Raw genomic sequence first — 16,666 nt, 5'->3', positions numbered from 1 at the left:
GATTGAGAAGATTAATGAAGTAATCTGATTGCTTGTTATTTTTTCTTCTTTTAATGGAGTCTCGTTGGTGCAGTAGAAATAAACGACCAAAATCAAGTTTTTTAGTTTAAACATATTTATTTATAGTGGATTGGGAAACAAGTTTTACAACTTATGTTAATCCCTTTCCACTTTGCGGGTGCGAGTGCTGCCTTGTAGCGGCATTAGCCTACTCTTTTTCGAAATCTACAAGGGTGTCTTTAACGTGCAAGAGATGTTGCTCTCTCTTAACACGGGCCAGCCTTTTATTGTCCCCGTCCGACGGACTATCATCGTTTCCTCAAGACCATACTCGCAAATGATGTCAAGGGAGAGCCGAAAATTGAGTTCCTGAAATTTTCATCCCAAACGGGAATCGAAACAAGTTTTTTGTATCATATATTGTTCTTTGACCCTTATATTGTATTTCTTTCATTTGTTTTATAGATACTTTATTGTCTGCTACGGATAACATCAATATTATCTTCACAGGGTGACAAATTAGTTACGTGATACCCATGCTACAGCAGTCTGCTTTAGGCAATTCACCCAAAATTAAATACTCATATATTTACTAATTTTTTTTTCAAAATTGTAAGAGTCAAATTATTGATGCACAATGTCAATTATGTATGGTTGTGTGTGTGTGTGTGTGTTTATCTTTTAAATGATTAAAACTTTCATTTTTTATTTCCTCTCATTCTGTATTTGATATATAGGTGAATCAATCGGACAAGACGATAAAGGGGTTGATGTATAGGTCAAGAGACAATAATTTTATAGTATTGTATGGTAGAATAATACTAAGATAAACTCATCACAGATACCAATATTAAATTGTGTATTTACGCCAGATGCTCGTTTTGTCTACAAAAGACTCATCAGTGACGCTCGAATCCCCAAAAAAGTATAAAAGGCTAAAAAAAGTACAAAGTTGAAAAGCATAGAGAACCAAAATTCCCAAAAGTTTTGCCTAATACCTTTTTGTAAAAGGTTAATTTACAGTTATGCCCATATCGATGATAATGCATGTCATCACAGAAATGCTGACTACTGGAAGAAACAACCACTATTTTAATTCAGTTGGCGTTTGATTCGGTTCCTCACAGTCAATTTTCAGCAAAACAATATGTCAGCTTTAACTCAGTGGAAACAAACATTTATGTCTGCAATTGATCTAGTAATGTTTTCCACTTTTATGTTGAAAGACCTATTGTATATGTTGTCACTATTTTTTTTTTGTCGTCCGCAAATCTGTTTCTTTGCGGTTTAAAATTGTATTGCAAGATATCTCTTCTAATCGTTGTATATGATATTGAACAGATATTGCGCTTTTGCAATTCACACTGTTTAACTTTTAAATGTCAGGGTCATTTCCCCAACCACTGTTTTTCTTGTGTTACCATCTCATTCGCAACCGTAAAGGAAATCGACAAAATTATCTTTCCTAATAGGTTGTTAATTCAATTTTAACCAAAGCGACACTGAGATTCCATACGATAATTATTTCCCCTTTTGTATTTTACATTAGTGATATATTAATGTAAAACACGAGGTGTAAGTACACTGTAGCAGAGCTCAATGTATTTTGATTTGAGGTTCTTTGTCCGCATAAAAAATAGTGTCAAGGTCATATGTTAGTGTCTTGTTCTAAATGTTTCAACCTCTCGGCAATGATCAAAGTCCATACCGCATATTCAGCTATAAAAGGCTCCGAAATGACAATGTAGAAGAATTCAAACGAGAAAACGTTTGGCCTTATATATGTACAAAAAAATGAACGAAAATAAATATGTAACACACAAACAAACGACAATCACCGAATAACAGGCTCCTGACCTATGTCAGGTACATTCATACAGAATAAACATAAATAAAAGCTGGGTACACAAAAACTGATGCAAAACGTTTGGGGTTTTGAAAAAAAAAAGTAAATTGTACAATCTGTCCAAAGCTATCGGATAATATCTTGCAGGATTTATAGCCCTGACCTTACATCGTTAAATTTAAGGCTTATTTGTTGTAGCGTTGTTCTGATACATGATAACGGCATGGGGTCTTTTACAAAGGTAAAGGTTCAATATGTTCTTTAAAAATATCAACCGGAAGTGACCTTATACAGACCGGATGTAGCAATGTTTACCCGTATTCACAGCATACAATTATATATACATTGCCACTTCCTTCGTCTGTTGAAACCTTTAAAAATTTTCACAGTACCGTTTTGTTTTTCGTAACATCACTACTAACCGTGTATGAAATAAGTATCGCCTCCTTATTACCCTATATGGAATATAAAGGGACGTAACTCCACTACTAACCGTGTATGAAATAAGCCCCGCCTCCCAACTAATCTAATATTAAATATACACGGTTTCCACGAGGACGCTTTTGACCAATCATATTCCTTGAAATGTATAGGAGGTAAGATAAAAACCCTTATCAACCATATGTTTTTTTAAATCAGTAAACAATGTTTCTTTAAAAAAGCGCAGAAGGTAACATTTTGTAGACACGAAATAGCTTACAATCTCAAATATTTCAAGTGCATGTGCTAATGTATCTGTTAAAATTGTGCGAACCTCACTTTGTATTCCATATCAATGTGGTTTGTAATGTTCAAAATTTTGCAGCAACATTAAAACTTATGATTTGTATACACTTCACACTACTTTTCCCCAATGTTCAATAAAAAGATCGACTTCTCATTTAAAACAGCCTTTTCTATAAAAATAATTATAATCGTAATATATACATTTCTTGTTTTGGTGTATAATAAATCTTATTTTGTGAAAATCCACACTAAATCTACCAGCAAATATACTGAAGATTATATTATTAGCATGCTGGACGTTTTGATCGACAATATATTTGTTGAGTTTGGGGGATTGATATTTCAACAGACAGTTAGCATTTCAATCGGTACTAATGGTACACCCCTACTGGCCCATTGTTTTTGTACTTGTAGTAGAATTCGTCCACAAATTTCTTAAAGACAAAAAAAAAGCACCTTGCAATTTTGTAAATTTTACTTTCAAATATATTGATGATGTCTGGTCCCTAAATAACGCGTATTTCAACCAGTAATTACATCTCATATATCCCAGTGAACTTGCAATTAAGGATACTTCTGATCCTTGGATTACTTCTTCTCACCTTGAAATTTTGCTCAATTTGGACCCAGATGGACGACTTGAAACTAAATTATATGACAAACGGGACGATTTCAACTTTCAATTATCAAGTTACCATTTCTCAGCAGTAAAATACCCTCTTCCCTATCGTATTGCATTTACATATTTCAGATAATACATTACGCTTTTGCATATTCGCGCTATACGGCCTTCATACAACGAGGTGTGTTCCTTACGCAGAAACTGCATCAACAAATTTATTAGAATATTAGAAGGAAAGATTTGAAAAGACACTCATCGAATTATATGGACACTATCACGACTCGGTTGAACCCTACGATGTGCCCATGTCTAAATAGCTAACGTCATTTTTTCCACGTCTAATATTGTGTTACCATCTTCATATGCGTCGTCTGTCTGCTAAGTACCGAACGTAACATATAATTTAATATGACTATTTTGTCGAGTGTATATTCGCATTGATAATAGACGCGTCGAGTTATTCACCATTGATGTTTTTTGTTATGATGTTTCATTTATATATCTGCTTTGATGTCATTTGGTGTTTTATCATTTAGGTTTTGATGCTATTTTTCTTTTCTTTATGTATGTAAAAGTAAAGACTTCAATCACCTAGTTTATTTATATGATATATATATGTTAAAATCACATGATTCATTTTTTTTTCACAGTTTGATTTAGAAGAAAGAATTGATTGTAAAATACAAATATATACACCGGTCCATTGCTAACACATTTATATTTACTTTGTTTCTGTCTTTTCAACATTGGTGTATAAATGGTAAAGTCCCGTCGTCAGAAATCTTTCATTTTATTTATACATTATATTATAAAATATGATATAAAAATCAATGTGAAATACCACTAGTCTTTTAGAATAACAAAATGATTTACCAAGTGTAAATTGCTTGTACATTTATTGATATCAGATTAAATTACAACATCAAAATTATTTACATATATGGCATATCACTTGTAAAATTGGTAAATTGCACGAAATTTCGTGTTGAGAATTAAAAAAAAAAAAAATATCTGTTTACATTTCAAATTATTCACAGATATGACATATCACTTGTACAAGTCGTGTATTGCACGAACTTCCGTGTTTAAAATTATTTGTTTTTTATCTGTTAACATTTCTAGTAAACAATTCAAGGCTAATGATTCAGTCTAGAAATCAACAAAAGGTCCTTTTTTATGAGATATCATTTATCTAGATATTAAGTATTGAGAAGGAAGCTAATGTTTTTATTTATCAGAAAGGTTCAAGACAAGTTAATATAGAAATTGAATTTTATATATTTTATCCATTTTTACTTCGAAGGTCTTTCAATATCAACATAAGTTTTTATTATTACATATTTATTCACCTAACTTGTCTGCATTACTATAACTTATTCTATATAAATATCTGAATAAGTTGATTAAATATTATTGACCTTCATGTTAATATTTCTAAATAAAAGAAGGGAGAACGAACCCAGGGCGAACATTTAATATAGGGCAAACGTATCAAGGGCGAACATTTAATATTAATTAGGGCGAACGTATCAAGGGCGAACATTTAATATTAATTAGGGCGAACGAACCCAGGGCGAACATTTAATATTAATTAGGGCGAACGTATCAAGGGCGAACATTTAATATTAATTAGGGCGAACAAACCCAGGGCGAACATTGAATATTAATTAGGGCGAACGGACACGATACTGTGATAATGAAACCAGGCAACTGTCGCATGTCGATAATTGTTTGACTTGTTTAAAAAAAAAGAAATATATAACAAGCCTGTAAACAAAAAAAAACCACCCAATATTACTAAGCTTTTATTGAGGTTTTTAACAGAAGTTTCAGATGTTTCTCCATCATATATCAACGGTTACATCAAATTTTGCAACGATCACGACAGCAGACATCCGAAATATAAAATAGAGAGCCTTGGGGATTTTTTTTACATTGGCTATTGCCGTGAACATTGAAAAGAATATACATACCTACACGTTGAGGTATATATCTCACAACCTAGTTTTGAGTTCATATTTTTAATTTGAAATAGACATTTGCGTTTAACTATAATAAAAAAAAACAAAAAAAAAACGTGATTTTTCATACTGTATGGTAGGTATTCATTTTTCTACATATAACATGTAACATGATCAAGGCACAGCTGAAACAAAAAAAAACTAATAATATATCATATATAAAATATGGACTTAGAAAACCATTGTTTTTATGGGCCAATTGTACATTATGAATATCTTACCGCTAAGACTTTATACTTGTCAAATACTGTTATACCGACATCATACTGTGTATAAGGTTTTGTTTATATAGTTACCTACAAACATGAGATATAAGAAGATGAGGTATGAGTGGTAATGAGATTACTTTCCATCCAAGTAACATTTTGTAAAAGTAAACCATTATCTAGAAAAGTTTTAAGGCAAGTTTTTATCACTCGATGAATAAAATTCAAATGTATTTTATGTAATAATATAGGGTTATTGCATGAATATTGGGGAATATTGTCCCGAGTAGAATTTTATAAGCACGAGCTTGCGAGTGCAATATATGTTCTACGAGGGACAATATTTCCCAATATTCATGCAATAACCCTTTTATTGTATAGCAATATAATATTTGACAGTAAAAATTGGTTTAAACTCAGATTTAAACGTTGATGACGTCATGAATTTCGAAGATTTATTGCACTAGTGCAAAATTAGAATTTATTGCACGCTAACTTTTGGTTACGTTCTGTGGGAAATATTATATTGCTATACAATAAAAAATCATATCAACATTAACCGGATTTTGCAAAAAGACAAAGCCTTCATATGGACCTTAGTTGACTGTAACATGATGATATACTGTGAGAGCAGGATTTTAAAATACTTATTATGCACAAAAGTGTAACCCTGTTGAAGTGCAGTTCGCTTACATTTGTTGATGAATGTGTATTTAATGATTGTCATTTATAAATTGGCCTTTTCCTTATTGACCCTTTATTTTTAATTTGCAAGTATTAGTCAATAACAAAATATAATCCTTAACTGCACAAATAACAACATATGTTTTAAACATGATAAATGTTTGAGATTAAGTGAAACATTTGATCTGTTTTTTTTAGTCAGTCAATTGTAGCCGGTTCTTTAAAAAGAAAAAAACTAAATGAACCTCGTAAAAGCGTAAAAAAAGGATTTAGAAAAAGGGGAAAAGAATACCAGAGGGATATTCAAACTCATAGATCGAACATAAACTGACAACGCCATGGCTAAAAAAAAAATATATAGGACAACAGACACAGTATAGAAAACTAACGACTAAGCAACACGATCCCCACCAAAACCTGGGCCGATCTCAGGTGCTCCGGAAGGGTTAGCAGATTCTGCTTCACATGTGGCACACGTCGTGTTGCTCATGTTATTAGGTAACTATACAAACGAACAAAACCTTATAAACAACATGTTGTCGGTATAACAGTACTTGACAAGTATAAAGCCTTAGCAGCGGTATAATGTTCTTAATGTATAGTTGGCCCATAAAAACAAATGTGTACTATAGTTCATTAAAAATGGACGTAACACTAAACTCCAAAACATATAAATGAACCGACCTAGAAAAGATTCTATATAGCCGTTAATAACAGGCAAGCTCCAGACATCAGTTTATCTGATTGAAAGATGATGTCGATCGTCATATGAAAATTGAGCTCAATCCCTTCCGTTAGGGGTTTATAGTATCATACCATAATCAAGTACATGAGAAGAACATAATTCGTATCATGTCAACAACTGGTTTTAGAATAAATGGTTTTTCTTACGTTTTAAAGATTCTATGAGTATATCAATGTTAATACCAAAATATAGCTATCTTAAATGACCTGACAAAAGTATCGTCCTCCTGGCTACATCCCTTTTGAATAAGGGAAATAGCATTCTTCTTCAATCTGATTTAAATATTTTTTTCCTATGTCTGTTTGTAGATTGACTTGTCCAGTATTTATAGCTGACCTGACCTGGGTTGTTTTGTGTATGCGTCTGTTTTGATTTGCTTGGTTTGTCATGAATGCATTTCCGAATACAGTGGTAGTAAATTAATTCTACAACTCATTGCATTAAAACAATTCTGATTCATTAACACATATCTTGGATGTTTCAAAGCAGCATTTTTGTATTTGGTGTTTCTATAGAATATTTTGAAACTTGAGTTTACATGGTTACTAAAGCCTGTACATTTGCACATACTACACAAGTAAAAAAGAAGTAAACATTATTTTATTGGTTGACTGTCAGTGATGTTTGTTAATATGTGAAATGTTGTCGCAAGTACTGGACAGGATAAAACTTTACTCATGCCAAGTATTTCTTTATTGGAAAAAATATGCACAATTAAAGTGCAAATCTCAAAAAGACTAATAGGAAAAAAATCAATGGTAATATTACACCTATACATCCTTCTTCAATAAATTCATTTGCATTTTGTATATCGTACAATGTAGTTTTGATCCAAAATTCCTGTTCACAAAGTAATCATGCACGTTGAACATAATATTATGCAATAGACAATCGCATATTATCGAACAATAATTCGCCAACTTTATTTATAAAACCATTACATAATGAATTATACAATGTTGACCCAGTAATAAATACAAGAAAATAAAGTATAAGTTTAGTTTAACAATAAACATAACAAGTTGGTACATTATAATCGTAAAGGATTATTTGCACCTGCTGCAACTTAAGTATCTAATAACCCACATATGAAAGTTAGTACAAACTGGTTTGAATTAATGACTTATAACTGAACAAAAGACTGATTTTAAGTTGTACATTGTAATGAATGACAAAACATTCAAGGAAGTTTTCCCCTGATGGTTACCTCTTTAACGGAACAGATACCAATATATCGTATGGAGAAGGTATGTAGGACTTTGCTTCAATCTTATCTTTTACACAATTTTGACTAATGTACCCCATTTTTTTACATTTTTACCTATTTTATCTGTCTGTTTTGCCCAAACATCGGTGTGTCAATATAATGCAACTTTACAAGTGAGAGGTTTGGCTAGCTATAGAAATACGTTTAATCCACCATTTGATACAAACGAAAACGCCTGTATCAATTTATGAATATGACAGTTGGTATCTATTCGGTCTGGGTGTTTGAGCTTTTGATATTGCCATTTGATGAGGTACTTTCCGTTTGAATTTTTCTGGGGGTTTGGTTTTGTCTTTACCAAAATTTAACTTTTAATTTCAATTAAAAAAAAATCACAAAAAAAGTACCAAACTAAAATGCAAACAAACCATTTTCGAATAAATATTTCACTTAAAGAAAGAAATGGACAAGTCTCAAATTAATGATTTAATCCCATTTCCGATAGCTTGAAAATAATAAAAAGAGTACTGAGATAATTGCATCGTTATGTCCCGGTATCTGATAATACCAAAATGCATGACATAATTTAGTTTTAAGTCTTTGAGGTAAATCATGTTTTTTCAAATAATCTTACAAACGAATCATCTGTCTAGATCTGTTCAAGCAAAACTAAGTTGAATTTCATTTACAAAAATGATGACAAAATGACATGTAAAATATGACGATTTAGTCATAAGTAATAAATTCATTAGATTAACCTGTTCTTTTTTGTATGTACATGATGCTTTAATGATGTAGTGTTTTTCAAAATGTCCTTTCTTTTGAATATTCTTTGTCATTTTGCAATTAAGAACATTACGAATTGCTTGGTGTATATGTGTCCTAAGTCAGGAATCTGATGTACATGTACAGTAGTTGTCGTTTGTTTATGTAATATATACGTGTTTCTTGTTTCTCGTTTTGTTTATATAGATTAGACCGTTGGTTTTCTCGTTTGAATGGTTTTACACTAGTAATTTTGGGGGCCCTTTATAGCTTGTTGTTCGGTGTGAGCCAAGGCTCCGTGTTGAAGGCCGTACTTTAACCTATAATGGTTTAATTTTTAAATTGTTATTTAGATGGAGAGTTGTCTCATTGGCACTCACACCACATCTTCCTATATCTATGTGTACCAGAATTGATTCAAACATTTTTTTCATATTTTCCCAAAATTTGCGGTTCAATATTTTATCAATTTTTAGGTGTGATTATTATTTTTTGTCGGAGTCGTTCCATTGTAACATAGATATAAAGGCATTGCTAACATTACCTACTACAGGCATATCGATGCTGATGTGTAAAATAGATATGATTTCCAAACGGTCATACTATACATCAGTAAAACGTATACAAAACCCCAAAAAGACGGACATTCTGTTTTAGATGAGAATAAAACAATCTTATTCTAATTTGATTATACAACTGCAAATATTTAGTTATTTATATGTTCAGCAAGTATATAACATTTTGAAGCTTTTCGACTTTTTCACAATGATGCCATTCTGTGTATTTTTCAGTACTCTCCACCGAGGTCCACAAATTTGATTGCAGGTTGTTCCATTCTAATTTTGATAACAGTGTATATCTTTGATACTGTGGTAATGCGTACTGACATATTTTACAAATTTGATACAAATGAAAGAATACATAGGATGTTCTTCAATAAGAATATGTTAACGAAAAAGAGGCTAGTTGATTCTATAAATTGTCGTGCACTGCTTACAGGAAATAAACATGAGATTAACAGGGCAAACAGTATGGAAAACGAATATCTAGACGCGTTATCGCCTATATTTTTTATCAGTCGGACACGTGACTGTGGGAAGTTTCTCCAAGACAGAGGCTACTTTACATCAACACTTTCCAACGAGGAAGAAGACTTTCCAATAGCTTACAGTGTGCTCATATACAAATCAATCAATCAATTCGAGAGATTACTTAAAAGTATTTATCGACCTCAGAACTTCTATTGTGTTCATGCTGATACAAAAATGTCCGATGTGCGCCGAAAGGCACTTGAATCAATAGTCAATTGTTTTGACAACGTATTCATGTCTTCTAAATCTTATGACGTTAAATGGGGTAAAATAACAGTATTGCAAGCTGACGTAATTTGCATGCAGGATTTACTGAGATATAAAAAATGGAAGTATTTTATAAATTTAACAGGACAAGATTTTCCATTAAAAACTAATATGGAAATTGTTAAAATTCTGAAAGCTTATAATGGTGCAAATGATGTCTCCATTTCTAACAATCAGTAAGTTAAATGTAGAATACAGCAAAACACTAAAACAATAGTACTGAACTCCTATGGAAATTGAAAGTTAAATGTAGAATACAGCAAAACAATAGATCAATAGTACTGAACTCCTATGGAAATTGAAAGTTAAATGTAGAATACAGCAAAACACTAGAACAATAGTACTGAACTCCTATGGAAATTGAAATTTATGTAGAATACAGCAAAATACTAGAACAATAGTACTGAACTTCTATGCAAATTGAAAGTTAAATGTAGAATACAGCAAAACACTAGAACAATAGTACTGAACTTCTATGCAAATTGAAAGTTAAATGTAGAATACAGCAAAAAACTAGAACAAAAGTACTGAACCTCTATGCAAATTGAAAAAGGGAAGTCCACCAAAAGTGACTAAAACAAACTTTTTCAATTAACGGTACATATAAAATGCCATATTCATCGGTACAGGCCTATTCCAAAAAACCGTGGAATAAATCTGCAATAAATAAATTCTCGATTAATCTTAATCTCAACACAACAGGTCTTGTTCTGTCTTGCATTTTTCATTCGAACTTGACGCCAATTTGATGACTCATTGAACAGTGTTAGTTTATTTTGATTCCCTGGATACTATAACTAATATTGTGCATATGATTATCAAACTAATATCATATCAGTCTAACCGAGTCTATACGAAGGTGACTTTATTTGCATGAATTTTTGAGCATAGTTTTGTAGATATTACTTCAAAACTGAAAATATTGCCATTGAAGACTTTGATTTTATCGTCCGAATATTTTAGGATCTACAATCCGAAAATGATCAACCATTGTGTTTAATATTACATTAACTACCGAATACAAATAATGTCTGTTGTGTTTAAATCATATACATGTCATAACATTATATTATTTCAGAGCAAAATATGTGCATCGATGGACAAATATTAAATCCTCCCTACCTGGCGTATTACCATACAAAGGAAGTTTACATATAACTGTTAACCGACAATTTGTGGAGTATGCCTGTACTAACAAAACAGCCACACAATTTTTGAAATGGTTGGTTGGAACAAAAATTCCAGACGAAAGTTTTTTCTCCACCCTCAACTTCAATTCGAATCTTGGAATTACAGGGTCGTTTCAAGGTATTTAATTAAGTACATATCTAAAATAACAAACATGAAAAAAGAACTAATAACAAACTAACATTTCGTATAACAGTGAAAATATTAAGGTTATCATATAATGATTTAATTTTGAATGTAACCTGTCGTCTAATTGGCTAAAAGGTTTTTTTCTCAGCTCTTGCACATAACTTTATCATGGTATAATAACGTCATCATTTTCCATGATATCCTCCTTGAAAGTAGAGTATAGAAATTAAATTATGAGGAAAGAATAAAATGTTTTTTTCTGTCTATTCCTAATAACTTCAAAAGTGTGGTGCACACTTTTTTATAAACCGTTACGCGGTTTATTCAGTGTGCACAACTTTTTTATGTTATTTCTTTATGGACAGAAACACAGTTATTCTCAATGCTGATGATGTGTACAACTCTGCAGTATACCACTTTTGATTATTTTGAAACATCTAATATAATACATACAACTGCATTCATAGAGATGACTTACATACGCTTTGCATGTTGCCAAATTCAATTGGCATTTGAATATTATAATTCAGTAAAGATCTTAATATAACATTTAGGAGCAACATATTCAATATTAATGTTCTCTCGATATCAACAATTATACTTTCAATTTTAACGTTTAACTTTTGAGATACAGACCAAATAGAAAAAAAATAATATATGACATCATCATCATCATTGAATGTTATCATGTTTTTAGATCAATGTTATTTATATGCCTTTTAATTCATTTTTGATAGGTGAGTTAAACAGAGCTATGGCACTGTATAAAAGCATGACTAGATATAAAATTTGGAAGACGGATAAAAGTTGTAATGGTCAATATGTACATGACATATGTATTCCAGCGGTGGAGGATCTGCCTAAAATTCATAGTCGTCCGGAGTTGTTTATCAACAAGGTTTACTGGGATTATGAACATTATGTTCTAGATTGTCTTGAAGAGTCTATTCAGAATAGAACTATCGATAATTTCCTTGGGAAGATTGATCTAAATATATCTTATTACTCTAGTTTATATTTTGTAAAGCATGCTTTGAGAGTTCACACTATATGACAAACCATTCTATCAGTTTTATTATTTAGTATTTTTCAATGTCTTTTCCAATCTATTCTAGATTGCCTGGAATAGTCTATTCGGAATAGAACTTTCAAAAATGTCATCGGGATGATTACTATATGTTTTACAATAACAAATTATATTTTAATATGTATTATTGGGTCACATGCGGATTGTACATTATACAATAACATAATAAAAATAGAGATAAAAACAATCCATACCCAGCAATTAAATTGGTTTAAGAGACACATATTCATGATATTTACAAAACATTTCACATTTAAATATATGTAAATTTAACATTTCCAAGAACTTGTTTTTTTGTATAATTTTAAAAAAATGTATCCTATTACTCTAGTTAGTATTTTGTAAAACATGCTTTGATAGTCCAGAATATATGACAAAACATTCTATAATTTTTTTTTCTAAGATTTGTCAATGTCGTATATTGACACAAGTTGTATTTGAATTGTCTTTTTTTTTTACTTAAAAAATATCGGCAGATATTTAGATTTTTTTTTAGACATTATGATATCAAAGTGTTAGAATTTATGATAGTATGTTGATGCCTAATTACCATTTTTATAAACAATATAAACAATATATGTGTACCTTCTGTGACCTACCGAGTTAGACTATTGACCGGATTTGTTATAACATAAGCAACACTACGGGTGCCCCATGTGGAGCAGGATCTTCTTATCCTTCCGGAACACCTGAGATCACCCAAAGTTTTTGATGATGTTCGTGTTGTTTAATCTTTAGTTTTCTATTTTGTGTTATGTGTGTTCTATTGTTTGTCTGTATGTCTCCTGTCATTTTTAGCCAGGCGTTGTCAGTTTATTTTCCAATTTTGATTTTGACTGTCCATCTGGTATCTTTTATCCCTCTTTCTGGCTATCCGAATACGAAACTACTGGGGAATGTATTCGAAATAAATTATGGTGGAATAGAATATTTAAAGTATTGGATTAAAATAGAAACATACTCTTCACCCCTATACAAAAAGTAAAAATGGATCAGAAATATGTTGGAAGCAGCTTTTAATTAATTAACAAAATCATTTGTAATATTTATGTTTATATCTTATTATATTCTAACACTTAATTGATCTTTCAAGTATAACTTTATTTTTTATAATGTGTGTCGAATACTGTAGTATGTTATTTCACATGTCTCATGAAAAATAGAATATTACAAAAAAAAACATATTTTTCATATTACTGTCTTTTCAACCCAGACCATATAATTGTTTGACGGCAAAAAAATCATAATAGATACCAGGATTAAAAACTTATATTTACGCCAGACGCAAGTTTCGTCTACAAAAGACTCATCAGTGACGCTCGAATCGAAAATCTTTAAAAGGCCAAATAAAGTACGAAGTTGAAGAGCATTGAGAACCATAATATTATTATATATTTAAATTCAAAATAAATATTCTTTGCTTTATCAATCAGGCACTGGATCAACTTAGAGCAACTAAAAGAATAAAAAGCAAGTTTAGTTTAATTAAAAGAGGCTGACAGAGTTAATTGAATTTCTGTTTTTTTTAACTATATATTTGATTCGAAAACAGGGCAGATCACACTTGTAAAAAATATCTATGTTACCAGTATTCTTTTGACAAACTGTATCAGAACAATGTGCTATTTCTGTTAAAGAAATAAACATTAGAGCATCAAGCAAATTTTTTTTTCTAAACGATAGATTTCCTTCATGTATATCGCGAAATTTACACCTCGAAAAAAAAACCCAGCTACAAAATGTATACGGTTTTTATACTTCAAAATAAAAACACGGAAAAGGTTATCAATTTCATCTAATCTAGAAATGTGAAGAAATGTGTTCAGTAGCAATAAAAGAGAAAGCTAAGATACCAAAGAAATATTCAAAATCATTAGCCGAAAATAATCTGACAACGACATGTGTTAAAAAAAAAGGAAACAATACCAGCAGATAACCAATAGTACGAGAACACAACATTAAAAACTAAAGACCGAACACTATGAACCCTATCAATATCTAGGGGTGATTTCAATGCTCAAGAGTTAGTAGATTCTTCTGCACATATACCGTCCGTCGTGTTGCTCTTGTTAGTACAAATCTGGTAATACGTCTAATTTGGAATGTCTCATTCGGCCAAAATGACAGGATTGTAGTTACTTTGTATAGACTGTGTTCACTGAATATTTATATTTCCATGTTTGACTGCAAAAAAAAAGAACTAATACAGATTTTGCAATAGTGTATAAATACACCAGAATGACTTCGTATTTTATCAGTGTAATATACTTTAAGCTTTGTCATTGTTTTTACATTTTTCTCAGATATTTATTCTAGTGAGATACGTAAAATAATAACTACTGATAATTTTTCTAATACTATTGCATTTATATTTCTAACAGCAATATTAGTCCTTCAAATTAATCTAGGTATCTAGGAAACTAAAACCAGATATGTATACAAATTCCACCCTTATGACAACAAGAGATGAATATTAGAAAAAAATGTAGTTACATCTAATCCACTATCAAGGGAGATAATCTATGCCAAATAAAAGATAAGTATTATAATCATTTGATGATTTGTATATGTGCCCCTTGTTGATTTGTGGAATTTCTCTAATTAGTTCCATGTTTTAATTCAGATAAAATTTATGGAACTTTTTCACATGAACATTGTTACTATGAAATATTCACATGAATTTCACTTAAAATAGATTTTTTTTAAAGTAAATTTACATTTTCAATGGAATACATGTCGTAAAAGGCAAATGCAAGGTATTAGATTTTAATAAACAATTTTTGATTTTTAATTTTGATTTTTTTTTGGTGAATTTCAAGTGAATATTTTAACCTAAAAATCATGTAAAAAATTTAACTTCACGTCAACAAAATTTGCCTGTGTCACACATGCGTAACACATGCGTTACACATGCGTTTTACTATACATGTGTTACACATGCGTTTTACTATACATGTGTTACACATGCAAATATCGCATGGGTCACATGTGTCATCCAACACATGCGTGACACATGTGTATTTCTGACGCATGTGATTCACATGCGTGTGTTACGCATGTGAACGCATGTGTATCACGCATGATTCCCATGCGTGGCAAGCAACATGTGTATAACGCATGCAATACACCTGTGACACATGCGTTTTAGGTACATGCGTGACACATGTGTGGCATTTTTGCCCTAGTACTGTTTCCTTTACACATCATTACAACTGTTATCTGTTACAATCATATTCATATGACAGAATTATCACTTTATATGCAGTAAATTCTTCATACGTTACTTTTGTATATTACATATTGATTAAGATATTAACCACATATCGTATAAGAAGAAAGATAACTGAGAGTTTTTTCTTACATTCACACGCATTCTCGGGTTACTTGAAATGATAAAGTACAGTATTATGTTGATGTCGATTTGAGGATGTTCTAAAACAAAAAGCTATCATGAATTGTTGATATACAAATACACGAATTAAAAAATTAAAAAAACAACAAAATAAAACCTTGTAGTTTACTTTATTCTACTTTCGAATGTAAGATGCTTATTTGTGTGTGTTACATCTATATATCTATATAAAAAGAAGACGCGATATGACTGCCAACAGATAATAACTCTAACGGAAACTAAATAACTATAGAAATGTAAAAAAAAAAAAAACAGAAGTAAATCAATTCAATCGAGAATAATAACTGTCTGATTCATATACAACACAATAAACGAAAAACAAATCTGAAAGACAGAAACCAACTCTAACAATTGATTACAGGCTGTACAGATACATAAATAATATAGCTGTGTTAAACATTTATCAAACCATCCTCTAATTATGATACTTTTTAATAACCGCGAAATATATTAATTTTCTTTTTTCAAAACTTGTAAATTGACAACTGTTCGGACACAAATTATTTAGGCATGATAATAAACTTGAAATCAAAAATTCTAATAGATTACATACAAACATCGGAATAATTCCTTTAAAAAGAAATCCAAAAACAAAAAAATAAGAATTAAGAGTAATACATATTAATCCATACCTTGCTATGCTTTACCACCGTCTCGCGGGTGTGCGTTT

The sequence above is a fragment of the Mytilus trossulus genome, chromosome 14 (assembly GCF_036588685.1).
Source record: "Mytilus trossulus isolate FHL-02 chromosome 14, PNRI_Mtr1.1.1.hap1, whole genome shotgun sequence".
Classification (NCBI taxonomy): domain Eukaryota; kingdom Metazoa; phylum Mollusca; class Bivalvia; order Mytilida; family Mytilidae; genus Mytilus; species Mytilus trossulus.
Note: the sequence above shows the minus strand (reverse complement) of the source record.